Below are 8,353 nucleotides of genomic sequence, written 5' to 3'. Positions count from 1 at the left end.
ATTCTGAGGCTCTGTCTAACATACTTTGGACATGTTGTGAGGAGAGACCAGTCCTTGGAGAAGGACATCATGCTTGGGAGTGTGAAGGGACAGTGCAGGAGGGGAAGGCCCTCTATGAGGGGATTGATTCAGTAACTGGGATAATCGGCATGGGAGTGTCAGAGACAGTGCGTTTGGCACACGACAGAGCAGGGTTTAGGGCTGTTGTACATAGGGTCACTATGAGTCGCAAGCGACTCGACGGCACATAACAACAACAACAACAACATATATTATAATCTTATATAAGATTAACCATGCTCTATTTTACATCTAAATGAGAAACTTAAAGAAGTAAAAAGAAGCCAAAAAACCCTGCCTTCTATCACTGAGTGAAGACACTCTAAGCCCAGGACTCCATACCTTATGCTCCCCATTGTGTCAGTCACTGCGTCAATCCACCTAGTTGTTTGCCTTCCTTTGCCTTTCCAAGCATGATGTCCTTCTTCAAGGAATAACCTCCCCTAGCAGCATGCAGAAAGTCCATGAGGTGAAGCTTTATCATCTTTGTCTCCATGGAATGCTCTGAATACTTTCTCCAAGGCATATTTGTTCGTTCTTTTGACAGTTCATGGGGTGTTCTGTACTCTTCTCCAAAACCACAGCTTAAAGAAATCTTCTGTCATCCTTATTCATTGTCCAGCTCTCAAATGATAGCAAGTGAACAGAAAGACCATGGCCTGAATCAGATGCACCTTAGTCCTCTAAATGACACCATTATTCCTTAATAATTTGTAGAGTTCTCTACCTACATACATTCACAGTGCAATATGTCTGCTGATTTCCTGAATATTGGTACCAAGGATGTTGATTGTGGGTTCAAGTAATATGAAGTTGTTGACAGTGTCAATCTTTTCTCTGCTTATCACGATATTGCCTACAGGTACAGGGTTAATATTTTTTTCTTGACGTTGAGATGCAATTCATACTGAAGGCTGCACATCTGCACTGAAAACATTCTCAAAAAATAAGGCCCTGAGAACGGATGGGATATCATTTGATTTGCTTCAATTAACAGATGCAGCCCTGGATGTGCTCACCAATCTATGCTAGGAAACTTGGAGGAGTGTTGTCTAGCCAATGACTTGTAAGAGGTCCATATTTGTTCCTATTCCCAAGATAGCTGATCTAACAGAATGTGAAACTAGTGGACAATAACATTAATATCATGTGCAAGCAAAATACTGCCAAAGATCATTAATAAATGGCTAGGACAGTACATAGATAGGGAACTACCAGAAGTTCAGGCAGTATTTAGAAGAGTCTGTGAAACAAGGGGTATCATTGCTGATGTCAGATGGATCCTAGCCAAAAGTAAAGAATGTCAGAAGAATGTCTACTGAAACTTTATTGACTATGCAAAGGCATTTGTGTGGATCATAATAAATATGGCTAACATTGTAAAGAATGAAAATCCCTGAACACTTAATTGTGCTCATTGAAAACCTATCCCTAGACGAAGAGGCTGTTGTGCAGAGTAAGGGAATACTATATGGTTTAAAATTAAGAAGGAAATGTGTCAAGGTTGTATTCTCTCTCCTAAGCTATTCAATTTATTTGCTGAGCAGAAGCTGGATTCCATGGAGAAGAATGTAGCATAAAGGTCAGAGAGAAATTCATTAATAATTTGTGTTATGAAGTAACACAACCTTGCTTCCTAAAACTTGACATACTTTTTGCAGAAAACACCATTCACCAAGAAGAACATTACTGACATTTAGATGAATAATTTCTGGGAGTAGAAAATACCAAAACGATCTTTTACTGACTATACAAAGGAATTTAACTGTGTGGATCATAAAAAATTATGGTTAACTTTGGGGAGAGTGGAAATTCTAGACCACTTTATTGTGCTTATGCAAAATATGTACCTAGATCATAAAGATGTTATGTAAACAGATCAACCAAACATTGTATGGTTTAAAATTAAAAAAAGATGTGCCTCAATTCTGTATCATTTTTCCATATCTGTACAATCTTTGTGCAGAACAAATTATTTGCTAACCTGGACATTATGAATAAAACAGTATTAGATTACGAGGAAAACTCATCAACAATCTATGTCACTCTTGATTGCTGAAAATGAGGATTATTTGAGGCACTTGTTATAGAGGTTAAAGGCCTACACCTTCAATATGAACTATATCTCAACATTAAGAAAATAAAAATTCTCACCACTAGACTAATAAGCAAGATTGTAGTATATGGAGAGAAAATTGAAGTTTTAATGATTGCATCTTACTTATACACAAGCAACACCTTAATACAGTTACTATTGTTAGCCTTTAACTGAGAACAACTCATAACAACTCTGTAGACAACAGAACTCCGTTCTATTATGTGTCAGCCTCATCATCTCTGACATACTTGGTCTCCTTGAACTTTTTGCTGCAGTTTCTGTGTCAACTCATCTTATTGAAGACCTTCTCCCTTTCTCTAACCTTCCAATTTTCCAAGGCAAAATTCTCTGTCTAAAGAATGTCCCCAAACTATGTAAGTCAAAGCTTTGCCATCCTTGCCTCTAAGGAGAACTCTAGCTGCACTTTCCCCAAGACATAGCTGTTGGTTCTATTAGCATTCCACGAATATTCAGCATTCTTCTTCAACATCACAATTCCAAAGAATCAATTCATTTTTTTCTGTCATCCTTATTAATTATCAAAGTCTTAGATGTACTATTCCAGTTATTTTTGGATAATCTTCAGTAGAATATTGCTTTTGTGTGATATTAATTATATTATTCTGTAATTTCCACACTCTGTTGGGTCATCTTTCTTTGGTATGAAAACAAATATAGATATCTTCCTATCAGCTGGCCAGGTTGCCTGTCCTCCCGATTTCTTGGCACAGCTTGGTGAGCACATCCAGGGCAGAGTCTATTTGTTGAAATATGTCAATTGGTATGCCATCAATTCCTGGGGCTTTTTTTTTTTTACCAATGCCTTTAGAGCAGCTTGAGCTTCTTCATCACCACAGTTTTTTGTTTCATGAAATTCTTCTGTCTCAGCCAATTCTTTTTGGTGCAGAGACTGTATACTCCTTCTATCTTCTTTTAATGCTTCTTGGATCATTTAATATTCTACCCAAAGCTTCCTTAAGTATTGCAACTCCAAGCTTGAATTTGTTCTTTAGTTCCTTCAACTTAAAAAATGCTGCATGAGTTCAGCCCTTTTGATTTTCTGATTCCAGCTCTTTGCACGTTTCATTATAATACTTTGCTTTGTCTTCCCGTACTGCCCTTTGAAATCTTCTGTTCAGCTCCTTAATTTCTCTCTTTGTTTTGGCTTCTAAGCCCTCTAGTGCAATATTAAGAGTCTCATCTGACATCTATCTTGGTCTTTTCTTCCTCCTCTGACATTGTAATGACCTTCTGCATTCTTCAAGGATGATATTGATAGCCTACCGTAGTTCATCTGATCTTTGCTCATTAGTGTTCAAGGTTTCAAATCTTTTCCCTGAGATGGTTTTGAAATTCAAGTGGGATAGATTCAAGGTCAAATTTTCATTCCTGTGGATTTTATTTCACCTTCTTTAACTTTAGCTTGAGCTTGCATATGAGTAGTTGGTGGTCTGGTCCACAATTAGCACCTGGGCTAGTTTTCACAACTGATATTGAGTTTCTCAGTGATTCTTCGCACAGATGTAGTTGATTTGATTCCTATGCATACCATAAGGTGAAAACCATGTGTATATTCTGAATTAATGTTTCTTATAATAAATATTTGCAGTGAATATGCCATTGATTGTACAGAATTCTATCATTCAGTCTCCAACATAATTTCTGTCACCAAGTCCCTGTTTTTTTATTACAGATCTTCTTCCCTGGTTTAAACTTTTGCATTCCAGTTACCCATAATTGTTAATGCATCATCATTGCATGTTTGATTGATTTCTGATTGCAAAGTTTTTTAGAAGTCTTTTATTTCCTCTTTTTTGGCTTTAGTTGTTGGTACATATATTTGAATGATGGTATTCACTGGACTTTCTTGTTTCTTGTTTCTTTCTTATTCTGTCACTTGTCATTTATTACATTGTATTTTCAAGATGGATCTAGAAACGATGTTTTTAGCTATGAAGGCAACCCCATTTTTCCTCACCTTCTCATGTCTGAAGTAGTAGATCTGATTCAAAATGACCCATAACAGTTCATCTCATTTCACCAATACCTAGTATGTCAATATTTATGTTTCATTGCTTTCTTAACAAAGGCTAGATTTCCTGCATTCATGCTTTCATATTCCATGTTCCAATCACTAATGTCTGCTTAAAACTTTTCCTCTCCTTTATATTTTCATATTAGAAGGCTCAGCCTCAGTTACCATATCTTTTAGTCTACTCTAAGTATGTCATAGGAGTGTCAAATACTGTAATTGGCTACCCATTATTGACAATGTTTAGTGGAGCTCCCAGATTGGTTCAGGTTTGGAAATAGGCATGACATCCACTTCCTTAACCACATGCCTCTGAAAAGTTTGAGGGTCCTTATATTTAAATGTCATTTGGGCCCAAGGGCATATTGTTATTGCTATTGCTATTGTTATTTCATGTTAGAGGAACAGTCTTCTAAGTTGTACAACACTCTTCTGTCAATTTGCTTTACTAAGATGAAGGAGTACACAGTCACTGTATCAGAAGGAATTGGCTGACACAGAAGAATTTAATAAAATAACATATGAGCAAGAGTCTAGGGTGACGAAGGAGGAAGTTCAAGTTGTTCTGAAGGAACTGGCAAAAAACAAGGCTCCAGGAGTTGATGGCATACCAATTGACATATTTCAACAAACAGACACTGCTTTGCATGTGCTCACTAAGTTGTGCCAAGAAATTTGGAAGACAGCCAGCAGGCTGACTTACTGAAAAAGATTGATATTTATTCCCATTCCAAAGAAAGGTGACCCAACAGAGTGCGGAAATGATAGAACAATATCATTAATATCACATGCAAGCAAGAGTCTGCTGAAAATTATCCAAAAATGTTTGCAACAATACATCAACAGAGAACTGGCAGATGCGCAGGCTGGCATTAGAAGAGGTCGTGGTACTAGGGATATTATAGCTAATGTTAGATGGATCTTGGCAGAAAGCAAAGAATACCAGAAGGATGTCTATCTGTGCTTCATTGACTATGCAAAGGCTTTTGACTGTGTGGTCACAAGAAGCTGTGGCTGACTCTGGGAAGAATGGGAATCCCAGAACATTTGATTGTGCTAATGCAAAACCTATACTTGGATCAAGAGGCAGTCGTCTCAGAAGAGACGTGGTTCAAACTCAAGAAGGGGGTCCATCAGGGATGTATTCTGTCTCCACATCTTTTCAATCTTTATGCAGAACAGATCATCTGACACACTGGGCTGTATGAAGAGGAATGTGGCATCAGGATTGGTGGAAGAGTCATCAACAACCTGCATTATGCCGATGACACAACCCTGCATGCTGAAACTGAGGAGGACCTGAAGCACTTGCTACAGAAGGTCAAGAACTGCAGTCTTCAATATGGATTGAAGCTGAACATCAAGAAAACAAAGATTCTCACCACTGGGCCAATTGGCAACATCAGTGTTTGAGATAGTTAACAGTTTTAGTTTACATGGTTCCACAGTCAACGCTCTTGGTAACAGCAGCCAGGAAATCAAGAGATGAATTGCTTTGGGAAAGTCAGCTCTGAGGGACCTCTCAAGAGTACTGAAGTGCAACAATGTCAGGCTGGAGACTAAGGTGTGCCTGATCCGGGCTATAGTCTTTGCAATTATGTGCTGTGCATCAGAGAGTTGGACAGTGAATAGGGATGATAGAAGGAGAATTGATGCCTCTGAGCTGTGGTGCTAGAGATGAGTGCTGAATATACCATGGACTGCTAGGAGAACAAACAGGTTTGTCCTGGAAAAGCTAAAGCCGGAATGCTCCTTGGAGAAGGTGAAGCCGGAATGCTCCTTGGAGTCAAGGATTCTGAAGCTTCGTCTGACATCCTTTGGGCATGTTGCAAGGAGGGACTGGTCCTTGGAGTGGGACATAATGTTTGGCAGAGTGGAGGGGCGGAACAGGAGAGGAAGACCTTTGATGAGATGGATCAATTCTGTGACTGGAGTGGTGGGAATGAGTGCGTTTGAAATGGCTAGGTTGGCACAGGATACAATGGCGTTTAGGGCTCTTGTAGAAAGGGTCGCTATGAGTTGCAAGTGACTCGATGGCGCATAACAACAACCACAACAACAAAGATAATCTGGTTTTGCTGTAAAGCTGAATCTTGTGCCATTGGGGATCAAATGTCATAAATGGCTGCCCACGGTGGACAATATTTGGTGGAGCTCTCAGTTTTAAGACAGGTTTGGAAACAGGAGTGATATCTACTTCCTAAACCACAGGCCTCTGGAAACTCTATTAACCTGGAGAAAGGATGATAGTTATACAAAGGCTTCAGGCCTTTTGTTTATAGGGTCACCATGAGCTGTATCAGTTCGAGGACAATGAACAACAAGCAACAAGTAGGGTCTATTTTACATAGTATCTTCAAAGACCTGTTATTTAGGAAGTGGATGTCTAATCCTTCTTTTTAGTCTGTCTTAATTAGAATATTCATATTTACAACAGTACCTGACAGACAAGCATTTTACAGAAAGAAGCAGATGAAATGCTTTTCCCAATTGTAGAAGCAACAATTCAGTGTTACTCCCTGCACTTGGTGAGTATGTCTTGACTCATCCCTTTCAGAAGAGGTTGTGGAAATGGATATTATAGCTAATGTCAGATGGATCATGGCTGAAAGCAGAGAGTACCAAAGAAATGTCTATGTTTTATTGCCTATGCCAAGGTATTTGACTGTGAGAACAGAACAAACTGTGGTAACTCTGAGAAGAATGGGAATCCCAGAACATTCAATCGTGCTAATGAGAAATCTATACTTGGACTAGGAGACAGTCATCAGAATAGAGCAAAGAAGTACTGCATGGTTGAGCATCACAAAAAATGCATGCCAGAGATGTGTTCTATCTCCATAACTTCTCTATCTATTTGTGGAACAGATCATCTAGAAGTCTGAGCTCTATGAGGAGTGTGGCATCAGGATTAAAAGAAGTCTCATCAACAACCTGAATTATGCAGATGACATAGCCTTGCTTGCTGAAACTGAGGAGGATTCAAAACTCTTGCTACAGAAGGTCAAGTACTGCAGCCTTCAACATGAATTGAAACTCAACATCAAGAAAACAAAGATTCCCACCACTGTTCAGATTGGCAGCATCACATAGATGGTGAAGAGATTGAGATAATTAACAATTTCGTTTGCATGGCTCCACAATCAACCCTCTTGGTATCAGCAACCAGGAAATAAAAAAAAGAAAGAAAAAGAACCCCCCCCAAAAAAAAACCCCAAACCAAAACCCTACATTAGGAATGTCTGCTCTCAGTGACATCTCCCAAGTACTGAAAAACAAAGATTTCAGTCTGGAGCCTAAAATGTGCCTAACCAATGCCATAGTCTTCACAATTACATGTTATGCATCAGAAAACTGGATAATGACTAAGGATGATAGAAAGAGAATGGATGCCTTTGAGCTGTGGTGCTGGAGAAAAGTATTGAATTACCATGGACTGCTAGGAAAACAAACAGGTTCATCCTGAAGAGGGTGAAACCAGGCTGCTCCTTGGAGTAAATGGTTCTGAAGCTTTGTCTGACATATTTTGGACATGTTGTGAGGAGGGACCAGTCTTTGGAGGACATTATGCTTGGAAGGTTGGAAGAATGACACAAGAGAGGAAGACCCTCGATGAGATGAACTGATTTAGTGACTGGGGTAATGGGGATAGGTGTGTCAGAGACAACAATGTTGGCTCAGGATAAAGCAGGGTTCAGAGCTTTTTTATGAGTCACAGGTGACTATTTCACATAACAACAACATCGACAAGTCTTAGATACATACCAAGTGATTAAAAAGACAATGACCTAAACCAAGTACCTTAGTTTTCAAACTGACATCATTACTTCTTAGTACATTGGAGAGGTCCTTGGCAGTTGTTGTTTTGTTATGTAACATCAAGTTGACTATGATTTGTAGTGACCCTATGAACAATAGCTCTGAACCTGCCCTATCTTGAGTCAATCTCATGCACATTCTATTAGTTATCTTTCTATTTCTTCAATAGTGGGCTTAGGAAGAATTTGTCCATATGAGTCTTAGTTAGTTCATGCAGCATGATGCTCTTTAGTCCCTTCAAAGTTATTTAGTAATTTTTGAAATTTTTCTTCCTGAGTGTTGTGTTGTATTCCATTATGTGAATTTACCACAATGTCTCAAGCCATCTGTACGTACATGTTTAT

The sequence above is a fragment of the Elephantulus edwardii genome, unplaced genomic scaffold (assembly GCF_000299155.1).
Source record: "Elephantulus edwardii isolate Elephantulus edwardi_28Jun2011 unplaced genomic scaffold, EleEdw1.0 scaffold00497, whole genome shotgun sequence".
Taxonomy (NCBI): domain Eukaryota; kingdom Metazoa; phylum Chordata; class Mammalia; order Macroscelidea; family Macroscelididae; genus Elephantulus; species Elephantulus edwardii.
The sequence above is the reverse complement of the archived record's forward strand: the minus strand, read 5'-3'. Positions refer to the sequence as shown.